The sequence below is a fragment of the Zeus faber genome (assembly GCF_960531495.2).
Source record: "Zeus faber genome assembly, chromosome: 6".
Taxonomy (NCBI): Eukaryota; Metazoa; Chordata; class Actinopteri; order Zeiformes; family Zeidae; genus Zeus; species Zeus faber.
Genome location: NC_137201.1, coordinates 34,348,405 through 34,364,778, shown reverse-complemented (window position 1 = coordinate 34,364,778; position 16,374 = coordinate 34,348,405). Strand labels below are relative to the sequence as shown.

General features: G+C 47.4%; 1 protein-coding gene across 2 annotated transcripts in view; it reads right to left on the bottom strand.

The window, feature by feature from the left end:
- frmd5a (FERM domain containing 5a) overlaps positions 1–16,374 on the bottom strand; it is a gene marked incomplete at its 5' end in the record, with an annotated part of 48,827 nt that overhangs the window by 15,415 nt on the left and 17,038 nt on the right. The gene's annotated exons all lie outside the window — the stretch shown is intronic.

Here is a 16,374-nt window from a genome sequence, read left to right as displayed (position 1 = left end):
TTTGAAATAGCCTTTAAATTGGAAGAAAGAAGCTTAAGAATTGATGATGTCATAACTGCGCCAGCTCTGCCTCATGAATACTTTGAAGGAGCAGGAGTCAGTTCCATGTGGAACTGGCGAGACACTGCCCCAGCATCTAGCGTGAGAATCCAGAGTTCAGCTTGGATCCAATAAGCCGGAGAGATGCAGGAATCATCTAATATTAAAACGCCGCCGGGGCCGTCCGCAGAGTCTGGAAGGAACGGAGCCGAGGAGACGACAGCAGCTGAGATGCTCCCTGACGCCCAGCGCCCATCGCTCCCCGCGCTGCTCAAACCAGCAGAGAAACCAGCTTTTTCATCAATAATATATGATTCTAATACACTATCATCTATCTGTGCTGTGTGCAAAGGGTTCAAGATGAAAATACCAAAACACTAAACAAACAAAACAGTTTTGGGTTAAATTAAAAACAGCGGAAATGGAAACCTTGTGCTCTTTGACTCAGCGTGATCCAGGGAACCTTTGATTTGGTTGGAGAATTTGGTTTCTACCACAAAGAGTTCAGGAGCTATAGCACCAGACGAAAGTTTTGTTATTGCTCCACCATCGCAACAAATCACACCGGTTTGTAGCCCAGTTTGGTGTCTACGGGTCTTTCGGTTTCCAGAAAACTTTAGTGGAGAAAAGGTTTAATAATCATAAAAATTGATTCTTCATAGGACTAGTTGTTAAAATCCCTAAATTTTCAGCACAACAATTGAGAGGGTTGGGAATGTCATCTTGGGTGGGGTGAGTTTTTGCACAGGTGCCACCAATGCGACACATCTTCAGTTGTGTGCCCTGACTTCATTGGGTGTTTCGGCCATTTATCACAAGACACCCTCTGCCGAGGTTGACCCACCACAGGTTGATCAGACCGTGTGTGTCGCACGGTGGCACCAACATGATTATTTGGCAGCCCATGTTCCCTCCGTTTCAGCCATAATGCTGATTACAATAAGGTTCCATCAACGCGCGCTGCTGGGCCGCCCTCACAAAATGACCTTTCAGGAAATCCTCTAACCCTCTGGGATTTCTTCAAAGACGCGCAGAGAAAAGCCGAACGGCCGAACGGACAGACAGACAGACAGACAGACAGACAGACAGACGGCTTTCCTTGAAAGCGGAAATGAAAGCTGAGCTGAGCAGACGAACGACCTGAGGCTCTGAAACGCTGCTGAACGCTGTGCTGAACCCCCCGCTGCATGATGGTAGCTTAGGCGGTAGAGCTGGTGGTCTAGTCATGTAAAGGTTGCTGGTTGGATCCCAGGCTCCTCCTGCTAGCATGCTGTAGTGTCCTTGAGCAAGACACTTAACCCCTCATTGCTCCTGATGGCTGCGTCCGTCGCTGTTTGAATAATTGTAAGTGGCTTTGGATAAAAGCGTCTGATCAATGCAATGTAATGAACCCAGCAGCTCCACCTCATTCTCATGTGTCAACCTGCTTGGAAATCCTCCAGGACGCCCACGTCTGCCGCCGCCGCGCCGCGCCGCTTCCCATCCGGGAGGCAGCGCAACGCGCCGCTTCCCGTCCGGGAGGGGGCCTGGGGAACAGGACTCCTCCAGAGGAGCCGGGTGGGGACACTCGCTGGAGCAGCACGGCCGCAAATCTCTTCCAAACGGCTCACACCAGAGTTCCACTTAGAGCCGCGAAATAACAATTACGTGACACTTTATTGATCCTTGTCTCTGCGGCTTTAACCGAGTCCCTGGAACATCTCACGCAGCCGCTCACTCGCAGGATAAAACAGCCGTCGGGTTTACAAATTGGTTGGTCCGTCTAATCGAGTCCACCGTCTGTCCTCGGTCATGACATCGTTCGGGAGAAGCACCTGACAAGCAAGTCACTCCCACAATGCATTGCGGGACGGTAAGAGTTTCTACGCAATGTGGTGTTGAAGCTCAACACGCTAAAAGGAAGTTGATCGTCCCAGAAGACGACGTTCCACTTCCTCGCATCCCAACGTACCGACCTGTACCGACCGAACGCATCCGGTAGTTCGACATCTCAGCCTCCATGGACGTGGCGTCGGTGGAATTGTGAATTCCTCTCCACCTCCAGTTCCCGATCCCACAAATCCACAACAAATCAGATTGAGGACTTTTCAGGAAAGCTTGTGACACCCAGACAGCTGAGGCCATGCGTCTCCATCCGCCGGTCCTGGACTCAGCCGGTTGGGACGGCGTCTGGGGCTCGGCCGGCCCCGCGCTCGGAGCCGCTGGTTGTCGGGTAGTGATGGGACTCAGGGAGGAGGGAGGAGCTTTGAACTCTGGTGGTGACACCAACCTTCTGGTGGTCGTTTGTCCAGTAAATTAATCTTTACCTCGTCACTTTGATTCTCCGGACGAGGGGTTCCAATCCAAACGGAGAGCGTCCCCCACAGGCGGCGTGGCCCTCACACACGGAGGGCCAGCAGCTCGACGGCCCTTCACCTCATCATGGTTCTGAGCGGAAGAGGAGGAAGAGGAGGTCAGGAGGCCTTCGTCCCTCCCTCCGATCTACGGCTCTCTGGGTCAAGCTGTCACCGTTGGCATTCTGCTTGGTGTCCGCTCCTGGAACTTGTGGGGACAGGTCCGTCAAGGTCGGCCATGGTGCTTAATGACGGGGGTTGAAGGTCACTGCCGACAGCAGAACATCTCCAACAGTCTGACGCGCCGCACTGGACGCGTGGGTACGTGCGCTGACCGTCCTCACGGACAACGCAACACGACTGGGTTTCCCTCTTCCTCCGACACAGAGACAGAATCTTCCGAAAGCGAGAAACAAACGAATGAGGAGCAGAAAAGGTGCTGCCCAAAACGCGGCAGGAAAGACTTTCTAACGGCTTCTTTCCGTCCTGCCAGAGGACGAGGACTTCCTGCTCGTCCATCACAGTGTCCTCCGGTCACAGGACGGAGCTGCTGTCAGAGATGCTGCTGCTGCTGCTGGATTCATAATTCATACTAATAATTGATGAGAAAATGAGATTTGACTGATTCCAAGGTTGATCAAAAAGAACAGAAATCAAACAAACAGACAGGGAAAGAAAACTGACATTGAGATCTTCTGCACATGACCCTCTGCTTGGTTTTTTTATTTATTTTTCCTTGTGTAAATTTTAGTGCAATTTGCTTTTCAATTTAACTTTGTCACTTTAACTTTGACAACTGACTAGAGATTCATCACCAGGAGAGGAGTTGGAGTCGCTCTTTTGTTAAAACAGACTTTTAGTTCTGATTGATGTCATTTTCTGATTTACCTGCTTGTTTATTTATTTGACCTGCGTATTTACACCTTTTATTTCTTCTTTTCATTATTCTGTTTTAATTGGAAGTTCTTTGTGAAGCACTTCATAAATTGGTCTTGAATTTTTTTTTTTTTTAATTGTTAATATTACTATTACTATTATTATTATTATTATCATTATCATCATGATCATTATATGAGCAGCAGAATTTTACCTTTGGAATACTTAAACAATTATTTTGGCACTTACTCTGCATTAATAACTCAGGGAAGGCAATTATTAACAGGATGCACTGGTGATTTAGGATAAGCAGCGGAGCCACGCCCATGTTCTTAAAAAATAAACTCCGATCATCCATAAGCAACGAACACTGTAAATGAATGACTTGCATTCAAATGGCTCTGTGGTCAATTCATCAAACAGTTCCATAACATTACAAACATTACAAGATCTCCTGGCTGAAAACCTAATATTGACATTTTACTCCACATGAAGCGAGAGTTTCCACGTCCCTGATTGAAGAGCCTCCATTTCATCTGCTTTCAGGCTTTGCAACGCCTGCAAGACCTGAGGCACCTGCAACTTCTGCACGCCTGCAATGCTTACAATGCCTGTGGCGCCTCAAGCACCTGCAACGCCTGCAGCACCGGCAACTCCTGTGCACCTGCAACGCCTGAAGCGCCTGCAATGCCTGCGGCACCTGCAGGCGCCTTTAACGCCTGCGGCGGCTGAGGCACCTGCACCAACTGTGGTTCCTGCAGCGGCTGAGGCACCTGCACCAACTGTGGTTCCTGCAGCGGCTGAGGCGCCTGCAACGCCGGCAGCACCTGCATAGCTTGCAACGCCTGCTGCGGCCATGGCGCCTGCAACGCCTTCGGCCCCTGCAACTGCTTCCCACTCTTGGCCAATTAATATTTCAGTCTTAAGCCAATTTATGCACTTCCATGTACTGTCGTTTGAGATTTCTGGTGTTTGCAAAGCGCTCAGTAAGTGCAGATAAAGACCATTTAGACATTAAAGCTAACAGCCTCAGTTAGGAAAGCCGAGGGGTCACGTGGGCTGCAGAGAAAAGGCAGCTGTTCCATTTACAAACAGGATTAAACGTCCAGATCAGAACAATAAAACCTTCTTTTCAGATTAATCATTAAAAACGTCTCCATGTCAGCGCAGGAACCCAGGACATTAATAAAACATTGCATCACTTTATAGTGAGGCGCTGGAAACCTGTGTGTGTGTGTGTGTGTGTGTGTGTGTGTGTGTGTGTGTGTGTGTGTGTGTGTGTGTGTGTGTGTGTGTGTGTGTGTAAAAGTTTGTTTTGTAGATATTTTATTCACATTGATCAGTTATAAATGATGGATCCAACATTTTAACAAGGCCCCGTTTGAAAAATAACAAACCTGTCCTTTAACAGATCAACACACAACGTAGAGATGGCTTCATGCGCAGAGGAATATTAACAAACATCCAGGGAATAAAAACCCATCGTGTTGGAGCTGAAGACGGTAATTAGTTCAAACTGCTGAGACAACCAGTGTCCTTGAAACTCAAAAACTGTCCTCAGCCGGTAGACGTTTGTTCTCCCCTAATTACACACACACACACACACACACACACACACACACACACACACACACACACACACACACACACACACACACACACACACACACACACACACACACACACACACACACACACACACACACACACACACACACTGTGGGAGTGTGTTGATCTGTCCTGGGACAAAGGGCTCTGATCCGCCGGGCGGTGGGAGCGTTTCAAATTAAAAGCGTTCCACAGATCGCTGATTAGAGCTTCAGTTTGAAGGAAGCTGAACCGCAGCTTTGGCCACATCTGCAGGAATAAGGCACAACCGGCGCTTTAGAAGCCACGACGTTATTTACTCACGGTCATTTTCAAACTTCACATTTTGAGGCTTAGACGTTTGCCCCATTGGACTGCGTTATAGCACAGCTTCAAGGAGGGGGACTCTCGTTTGAGGCCTGGGTTGAAGAACGGTCAGCCGTCCTTTAAAGAGGAACGAAAAGCTTCTGTCTCAGCCGTCGAGCGGCACTTTGACCACGGAGTTGTCACCGCAATCACTGTTCCACTGAGACTTTTACTTATTCCAGCATCCTGCTGTGTTTGGCAAAAGGAAGCCGCATAAAGTCCAAGACAAAAGTGTTTAAAATGCATTTTCTAAAACAGCTGAAGCCATTCAACATCTGCTCCCTTCACTCTCCAGAATCTGATCGACAGACGCGACACGATGCAGGAGCCGGACGCCTCACGAGGCTCCGCCAGCTGCAGGAGCTGCAGGAGGCCGCCGCCACAACACAGCCCCATGCCCCAGAAACACACACAGGCAGCACCGCAGGAGCGGAGCGGAAACACCGACCTCCAACCGCTCGGAGGTCTGTCTGGGTACATGCGAGAGCAGCCGTGACGCAAGGAAATGTGACGCTGTGCAGAGCTGAAGAAACTTTAGACTCAAAGACTTATACCAGGTGGGAGATGTGCTACTCATTATTATGAGGCATTTATAATTGGGGAACTGATTGTTTTAAAAAAGTTCACGGCCACTTTAAAGGGCTCCCTGCTCCTCTGAGTCAACCTGTCTCTCTGCTCGTCCTCCCTCCACCTCCGCTCTCCTTCTACACCTGTGGCCATAGGAAGCCATCTTTACTGTGGACCCGCTTCGGGGTCTCATGAGGGCGCACGTCGACCCTCCTCCAGCCACTCTGAAAGCCTCGCTTCTGTAAATCATTTATTGAGGCGATGGCGTCTTCCCGGGGCTTCCGTTCCAGCGCTGCCACGCCCGCCTCAGGGGACAAACAGCTTTTCACCTTTTTCTGGCTGGTTTCAGCGCTGCACAGCGATCGCTCCCGGGCCGTCGGGAACAATGGGAACGGTGAACTGGCAGCGATGTGGAACCAGCTTGTCCCGGCGCGAGGAGGTCTGGAGGCGGCTCTGAGCCTCTCTGCTCCGCCCTGCTCCGCCCGGCAGCCTCAGACAGCTCCTCCTGCTTCATGTAGCTCAGTACATGACTTTCTGTCTTATAGATCCATGTTCAGAATCTCATTTTACAGCAAATGGACCAAGAGATTTACTGCAAGACAACTCCAAACGTCCTAAATTCAATGCTTACGCACAGAACATATTTTTTGATGAGTGGATGAGGTGGATGAGTTTGATGGATGAGGTGGATGAGTTTGATGGATGAGGTGGATGAGTTTGATGGAGTTTTACATTGATTTAACGACAATCAGCTCAGGAATTGATGTTGAATCCATGATGATGTCACAGACGACATCAACATCAAATCCCTGAACGGTAAAATGACCGATTTACTCCAAAAGGAAGAAGAGCGGGACAAGGAAGTCCACTCCACCTCTACATCACCTGCGCTACGTCCGCTCAACCATTTTTCTCAACATCTTGACAAACATAAATGATATGATAAGACATAGAGACTGTGTTGGCCTGGTTAGATGCTCTGAACTGAAGTGATGCTGACTGAGGCAGGAACAGGAACTGGGCCAGAACTAAGGAAACTGAAGCTGATTCCACACTCTGCTTTCTCCAGGATGCAGCTATATTTGGCCAAAACTTCTTCTCCAAAATCACAAAGACCAAACAGCGGCAAGCGGCTTCCAAAGGAACCTTGAGTGACTTCTTCATTGTCACGTTTCACCGACGCAACCTGACTGACGAGTATCATGTTGGAACGGTGTTTTGTCACCACGTCCTGCTGGTTCATGTGCACTTTAACAGGCTTTCCTTGCAGACATAACAACATTCTGGAATCTGGATGGTGGTGCAGTGCATTCCACTGCTGCCTCACAGCAAGAAGGTCCTGGGTTCGATTCCCACCTGGGGCGCTGTTGGCACCGTGCTCCGGTGGGTTATCTCCCAAACAGGAGCCTTTCTGTGTGGAGTTTGCATGTTCTCCCCGTGCTCACATGGGGTTTCCTCCACCTCACGTCAGTAAGGACCCCCACCAAAAACATGCACCCATCATGGTCTGACCAGCGATGGACACTTATCACCTGGTCCCCGGGCGCGTCTACGTACGCTGCCCACTGCTCCTGGCTGTGCCCCCGGAGGAAGGACAAGCCAGGATGGGTCAAAAGCAGAGGAGCCATTTCACCGGCCACCATCAAGCATGTGCATGTGTGTGTGTGTGCAAGCATGTGTTGTGGAGTGTCGTGTGACAATTAAAGACTGTTTCTTCTTCTTCTTTCTTTCAATATGTTGTGCTGTGACATGAGTTTTTGAAAACCACTGTAGCCGTTCAACTAGAGATGAGCGTGCACGGAAGAGTGCACTTCATACATATGGATGAGTGGAAGAAATATTTAAATTTATGGGACCAACTAAGGTATTAAAATAGCCGGAGACGCTCAAAAGCTCTTAATTATGGAAAAAAGAAAGAGCTTTTCAATACACTTCCACCACGGTGTGATGTTCTCCTCAAGAAGCAGCGGGATGAGCGTCGAGCTTTTCCACTGAACCTGAGATGTTCTAAGGAGAGACGCCAGGAAGACAAGAAGAGATCATACCGTCCAGGATGCAACTAATACTTGAGCAAAGGAAATATTTGACTGAAACAGCAAAAAAATATATATAGAAAATGCATATATGCATATTTGGTGTTGGGTTGATCGACTGAAAATGCTGAATATGCGATATATAAGTCCTGTTTTGTTGCTCTTCAGCTGGTTATTGATAATGCGTCACGTCAGTGGCATCACCATGTGCTCCCCAGGGGGAGATGCCGTGAGAAAGGCGGTTTATCTTCTGTCACAGTGAATGAACGTTTCCAACGGCCGACATGTCAGCCTGGTGCAGCCTTTAAAGAGCCACCCAGTGAATTCATGTGAGGGGGAAATGATGTTGCATTTCGATTTAAAAATGCATTTTCATTGGAATTACAACAGGAGGAGTGTAACGCAGTTAGCCACGTCCACCATCAAATCAGACATTGTCCGCAAACTCCAACGTGACGTCGGGGGGGGAGACAGGACAGTGCGGTGAACGAGGAGACGGAGCAGCGTGACGAAGAGACGCTCGGACGCAGCGGAACAGATTGACCGTCGTCCCTGAATTCTCTTTTCTTGTCGGGACGTCATGAAGCTGCTGATCGGGCTGATTTCAGCGCAGCCGGAGAACAATGTTCCTGCAAACTGGAACCTGAAGTTTCCACCGTGACCCACTGCTCATCAGAAGAAATGAGGAAGGTAGAAATGAAATACAGATACTTGGTGTCAGTGTTTCAGTGTTCAGCCCAGAGATGATTGGAATTTGACTTGTCTCAGACAAGAATTGAAATGTATTTGCATCACTAATCACTAGAACGATGTCAGTGATAAACAACATTTTAAACGCAACACTGACACTTTTAAATGAAAACGTCACAAACACAGTAACCACAATAACCACAGTAGTTCATGTGCTGGTCGTCAACGTGAGGCCTGTGCTGTTTTGACTGATATATTATTATTTCATTCATTTCAGTTCTGGCTGATTCAGTTGGTTGTGATCTACAACTTCACCACTAGATGCCACTAAACTCCACACACTGCACCTTTAACACTTCTGTTAAAGTGTGACTGAAACCGTCACAGTTACAGACGGAGGAATATTGTTGAATTTCTGTAATGAGGTCCAGTACAGACGGGGCCGTTGGTAGGTGGGTGGGTAGTAAGTAGGTAGAAGAAACAGTCTTTATTTGTCACGCAACACACCACACTACACTACAACACATGCTTGCACACACACACACACACGCTTTGGTGGTGGCCGGTGAAATGGTTCCTCTGCATTTAACCATCCTGGCTTGTCCTGGTCACGGATTCTGCAGCTTCCTGAGACCCCGACCAGAGGAAGAAGGTGAAGAAGAAGTCAGACCACACCAGACCCAGTTCTGTTCCAACACATCTGTGTTTTGAAGAATGATGCGTGAATCAGGACAAAGCTTTGAAGGAGTCGACAGCCTTTGACCTTGTTGTTGTGGAGATCAGGAGGAAGTCACTTCTCACCAGTAGATCAGTCCTGAACCCGGACTCCTCCGTCGGGCGCGGTAGGGAGTCTCAGACTGCCTGTCGTCTTTCACCGTGTCATGCTGACTGACTCCCCAGGCTCCACGTCCGTCAGATCACCTTCAAATCCCGCTGATTTGTGCTGAATGCGACAGAGAAGAATCCGCTGAAAAGACAGAACTCCGAGACGGAAAACGTCATCGCACGAGTCTGTTCTCACAATGTTTCCCACGTGGTGACCTCGCAGCCTTGGGTTCACCTCGGCAACGTGGGATGAAACCAAAGTGTTTGCCTTCCGTTATCACACATTTAGAGACAATGAAAGCACAGATCTGGAATAATAAGAGTGAGTGGACATCTGCATAGTTCACCAACAGCAGCTTGGAGTGAAAGGACGTCTGGTGGACTCCAGCTGCCGCCCCCCGCTCGGCAGGGGGGGCGGGGGAGAAGAATGGGGCTTGGCTTAGTGACGCAGGGCCTTGTTGTAAAGAAGAGAAAAGGCAGATGGTGGAGGCAGACTGCGCAGTTTGTGTATCGACAGAACGGCTGGTCGTCCTTTCAAAAGGGAACTCACATCCACCCTGAGGGTGGAGGACGTTCCTAGAAGTCATTTATGAAACATTCTGAAAGGCTTGATAGTGTTAAGACTGACCAGAACACAGTCCAATGAAGAAATACCACCATCCAATAACATCTGAGTGATTATGGCTCTTTAATAAAGTCCTTATAAAGTCATCACAACAATTGCGATTCTATTTATCAGTTTGTTTGTCAAGGGGACGGTGGATCTTGTCGCTTGTGTTTTGATGAGAATGTCATTTGTTCTCGGTGTCACTTAGAAAAAGAGTTTCATCTCCGTTGGAACCTGATCAAACGTGGTTCATGATGTGAATGAATCTCTTCTCTCACGACATCCAACGTGCAGCTGATTTAAATGCACAGCACCTGGAGGCCGGAGCTGGATGTTGTCCTGATAATAAATGTGGGAGGTGCTGTTGTACAGGAGGGTGGTGCAGGGAGGTGAAGCCGCCTGGAACAGACAGAGTCACTGGAGGAAAAACCAAAGTGGCTCATCACCATGAAGGCCGTGCAGATGCCGGTAAATGAGGTATTGTTTTTATGCTAATCCCACTGATTGTGCTGTGTATTCAGTTTCGAGGGTATTTGTTACACTCTTTAGCAATAGAATATAACTATTGTGCAATGAATAAAAACTGCCGAACCCCCTAAAAACACATTAAGTCTGGCGAGGACGGCGGAGAGGGATGAAAACAGCAGAAAGGAGAGAACGCCGCTCCGACCAGACGCTGATAACCAAGAGTGAGTCACAGCATTAGGAAGTGGAGGCTTTTTAAACCAGGAGCAAGATGGTTGGTGACAAAACCAAAAATAAATCGATGAATAGAAAGTTCTGCACTGCGGTCGGTGCACAGTCTGGTCAGAAAGACACTTCAGACCAAGCTGTGATTTGAGAGAGAAACTGTCAAGACAAACTGGCAGAAAGCATCAGCGGTGGGAAGACTGTGGGGGGCACCACTCAGATCCTCTGGGCAGCCGTATGGCTGCAGGGCTTCAGAGGGACGGAGGGACGGAGGTACAGTTGTGTTATCGAAAATAAAATCGATATATATTTTTTTTAATAAATTATTTTTGAAAAGCAAGTTATTCAACATTTTAAAGATCATAGAAATACATTTGGTATTTTTTTTATAAATACAAGAAAACGCAGATGTGTTCTTTATTTATTTTTATTAAAATATTTACATCCGTGTTCTGGTAGGCGATAAACTGGGTTTCTGGGAAGGTGAAGTTCAGGTACGGAGGTACAGAGGTACGAGGTACAGAGTTACAGAGGTACGAGGTACGAGGTACAGAGGATATAGGTCTGTACTTCCCGTCCAGAAGCGAATTCACTTTAATTTGAAATAATTCCGTCACAGATGCAGCAGTGACGGTGTCCAGTTTTCACCACAACAGCCTCTTCACACGTTCCAACGTGTCTGACTTTGTCCTGAGTTCCTGTGGATTTAGATTTTCTTGAGGTTTCTGCTTCAGTTCAACAGCCTTTTAACCCTTATTTTTACACTGACTTGTAGGAAAAAAGGATAATGGTGCAATTTCCATGGAATCAATAGAAAATCCCTTCACTGCTGGTTTCCTTTGGGACTAAGAACATTCAATCTGCAAATGCATTTCAAATTGTTAAATGTGTTTCGATCGTGATGAGTGAAAGATGACACAGATGGAGCAGAGCAGGCGTGTCCATCGCTCCACAAACAACAAAACACTTTTCAAAAGGGCTATCTTCCAGTTTGAGACCAGACTCCATAGTCACGTGCCTTGAAAGTCACCGCAGCTCCTCTGGCTAAAAGCAGCTTGTGTGACACCGTAAATATCTGAATAGAGGATTAAATAAAGAGAAAAAAGAGAGCGGGAGGAAGAAGAAGTGGAAAAATGGAAATAAAGGAGGAAGAGATGCAACCTCCAAGGTGCGATGGTTCCAAGCAGGGACCAGAGACCAGCTGCAACCGCTGCAACCGCTGCAACCGCTGCAACCGCTGCAACCTCTGCAACCTCTGCACACTTTGTTATATTTCAAGCATTAAAGCAAAAGGAGCTTTGACCTGACTTGAATGAATCATTCCAGTACAAACAACACTGCATAATTACTATGAAGTTAAGTTTGCTTTTCAGGCTTTTCAATGACCTTCACCAAAGAGAGGATGCTTTTTGGAGATGACTGAAAGCCCCTCTCCTCCTCTGAGGATCAGGAAATGATGTCACTGGTTGAACACAAATGGACCCGCTTCTGGGAAATACCGCTGAGCCGCTTCCCCGGGTCCAAACCTCCAGGTCCAAACCTCCAGGTCCAAACCTCCAGGTCCAGGCTCTAGAGGACTTTTGAGGTCAATCCAAGATGACGTTTCAATCGCAACACAAACCTTCATCAAAACCTCTCAGAGCAGAAATGTCGCCAACTTTTTGTAAAAGTAACAAATACACAAATAAACTGAATAAATGAATAATACAAACGCTGGTGTGATATTACTGGACCGGTCTTGAAAAAGGACGTACGATCAGTTTACTGCCATTAACTCAATATCTCTAGCAAAAGCAACTAACACAAAGCTTCTTAATATAAATCCACAAATATAACGAGATTTAACGTATTATTTTTTTCCTCTTCTGAAAATCTGTTAACCCTATTAGCTTTTATATAATCAGACATGATGTCGTTTCCAGAAATGGAGCCAGACGGGGGATTGAGGACGAACGCCGTGATTTTGGAAAAGTTCTCCAGAGTTTGTTGTTTTTTTGTTTTTTTGTTTAAGGTCGAGTTTTTCTCATTGATTATTTACTGTGACAACCGTGAAGGTCTGGGCTCTTGGAGCGAGGGCGGCTCCGCCTCAGCCCACGCCGGGCACAACAAGGCCATTTGAGAGATTTACCGTGGTGTCACTTCTGGGTGGAGGAGACGCCTCCCGCCGGCTCATCCCTCTCACCCCGCGATAAACTGGCGGAAGCGGCTGTCATCTCTGAGCGATGGAGCGTACACTCTTTTAGCCGAGTACTTCTCTGCCTCTATTCTAGTGTCAGTATTACTGTACGCTAGTATTCGCAGAGCTGGTTACCCAGTGGGACGCGGCTCCTGTTTAGCGACGTTTCTAAGCACCACAAAGCACCGACGCTGAGGACGCTCCTTCTCCTTCCGCCGCCGCTGCAGCCTGGCCGCAGTATGTGTGTATATATAGATAGATAGATAGATAGATAGATAGATAGATAGATAGATAGATAGATATAGATATATATATATGTGTGTGTGTGTATATATATATATACTGTATATACACACACACACACATATATATGTACATATACTGTATGTTTGTGTGATTCTGTGATAAATAAACAGTGCTAAAGAGTGAGAAGCTGCATCAAACTTCCCAGATATCAATGTCTCCCTCAGACGGTTTCAGAGCGTCTGGTGTTGTTTTGAACAGGAAGGCTGATTCCTCCGCTCCCGGAGCTCAGCGCCAGCAAATAAAGAGCTTTAAACTTCCGTGAAACCGGCGCTGCCGCTCTCCAAATAGCATGAGCAGGAGCCGCGAGCGGCACAGCGAGACGCCGCTCGCCCGTGAGGACATCACATCACAGGAAGCGTTTCCAGGAACCGAGACTCAAACACCTTCAGCGTCTCCCACACAGCTTACATAAGATATGGATTTGAGTTGGCAATGCGGGAGGTCAAGCAGCACCAATGTCTTTATGATGCCAAATAGTCCTCATTCAATAAGAGCTCAACAGAAGAACATGTGGAATGTTCTGCCTTCATAAGTGACGATAAACTGATGCACTATGTGTTCCTCTTAGAGGACGGGCGAGGTGACGTTATTAGTACGACACATTTAACACACGACAGAAATTCATACCACTTCACATAAGACATAAAATACATTATAGAAAAAGCAAAGAGGGATAAAAGCATAGAAATAAAACGCTAAAAACAGGTAAAGACATGGAAGAGCAATTTACAAAAGCTAAACATGGTTAAGACTGGAACCTGCACCGCTCCAAGCAGACGTGCAGCCCCAACGCAGCCGCCTTCTTTTCTGTGCATGAAAACCATAACTGCTGATTGATACGTTTCCCATCTCCAAGACAAACAACAAATACCAAAAACTGGATGAAAGAGCAAATACAACACAACACAACAACCTGTCGCTCATTTCTCCTCCTTGATATGAAGCTTCCATGATGGATCTTTATAGAGCAGAGCAAATGAATGATCATTACGCTGAACCAGATGTTGTCAGGAATACTTGCTGATGAACAACAAAAGGTTGACGTCAATATCATGTCATCCAGCTACTGTATCATTGTCATTGTCATTATCAGCTACTGTATCATGTTTGAGTCCTCAGACCACACCCTGAATGGATCAGGAAGTTAAAGATGGAAGAACTTCATGAATCACCACTTCCTACTCTTTAAAATCGACAACAGATCAGAGCAGAAACTTCTGCTTCTGGAAGTGTGTCCCCCTGATAGTAAACTTCAAACCAAAGCCAGAGTTCCAGGAGTGTCTTGCACGATGAAAGGACACTATGGGATGCTGTAATGGGCCTAGGTTACCAATGTCTCACACCTCAGCTTCCAAGAAATACTTTTTTTCCTTTTGTTTGGCATCACAGTGTTTTGGTGCATGACCAGCAGCTACGAGCAGCTCAGAGAAATGCTGCTCTGCCGCTCTGCTTTTTGCTGCTCTGTCGGTCTGTTTTTTGCTGCTCTGCCGCTCTGCTTTCTGCTGCTCTGCCGCTCTGCCATTCTGGCTCTCTGACACTCGCCGCCCACCATTCGCTGCCTGCCGCTTCCCACCACCCGCCAGTCCCTGCACGCCGCCCACCGCTCGCAACCCGCCACTCCCCTGATGTTTTCCTTTTGCCCTGAGGAACCACTATCTCCGTCCTTAGTGGAGAAGGTCAAATAACTCTGAATGGGGGTCAGAACGGCCCGAGATGGGCAACGCCTTCCCTAAGATTTATCACTCATGAGCGTCTGACCGGTGGCTGCACGGCAATCATCCCACCGGACACTTCCACTTCCATGTTGGAACCTGTAGAGGAACACGTCCAACCTTTATGCTTAGAAAACGACACAGTGTGGATTGGGCACAGAAGGTGGAGCTGGTTTCTGCTCTTTTCAGAGACGGAGGGAACAGGAGCGTTGTGGAAGCAGCGTGGTGGTCCGGGCGTTGGGTTCAGGGAGGCCGGGTCACTTCCCAGCGAGCAGCGGAGAGGAACAGATTGCTTCTGCTCTGCGTGATCAGAGTAAGGGCCGGCCTGAAAGGGGCTTTGTTTGGCTTGGGGGGGGCGGCGAGGGAGGCCAACGCCGCAGGGTCTCTGGTTACACTGAGTCCAACGTTGGTACTACACTGTCTGACTTAAACTGTGGAGATGATTAGGTTTCAGGTCGGGGGGGTAGTTACCAGAGTTAAATGCATCCAAATGCCAAAAAGATTCCCAATGTGCAGACAAACTGTTAGTTCAGTATTCAGTTGATACTCCACTTCAGGACAAACTTAAAATTGATGATGTTATTGTGATTGATTTTTAAATGCCCACAATAGAATGTACAGTATAAAGACCTCTACATTTACTCTATTTTATCTAATCTAATAATCCGTCTAATCTATGTATATAACTTTACATTTATTTATATAACTTTACATTAATTTCTATAAATGTGTACAGTATCACAGTTATGCTGTTTTTTTTAATATAATGTGTTTTATTTCGTATTTTTAGGCACAGTCAAGTTGTTCGGAGCCAAATACTTTGTCAATTAAACATATAAGAAGGTACTAAATAAGATGTCATCGAACCGCATGTCACTGGATGAAGGCACAAATAAATTTACATTCAAAGGAGCTGTAACTTTAAATGACTTAGAGGGAACTCATCTTTACATAACAGATCAGGATTGGGAAAACAAAGTGAAAAGAGGTGACGACGACAGAGCGCTCCGCCTTGGATACGCTGACGCTTGATCGTTTGAGGATCATCCCTCCTGCCCAAGTCAGACAGTGAAGGTTAGATTCCCAGAGGCATGAACCTCTCTACGTCTGCTGCCGCGGGCCGTGGTGCGTGAGAACAGCGACGGCGGTGAAGACGCATTTCCCTCCAGCCTCAGGATGGATCAGCAGAGGGAAGCGCATGTTGGGAAAGAAGAGCAAGCGTTTGTCAGCGGACGCCACCGCCCCCGGCTGACTACGATTCCAGGGAATTACTAACAGAAAAAATAACAACAATTCAATTTCACTTCAGATTCTCACCAAAACGACCAAAATCTAGCCACTGGGGGTGCACAAGCCAGTATATCATCAGTGCCGGTCCCAAGCCCGGGTGAATAGAGAGGGTTGCGTTAGGAAGGGCATACGGCGTAAAAACCATGCAAATCAAACATGATGACAACAAGTCTGATTTCCATACCGGATCGGTGGAGGCCCGGGTTAACAACGACCGCCACCGGTGCCGTTGGTCAACAGGGTGCCAGTGGAAATTGTGCTACTGTCGGCCCAAGAA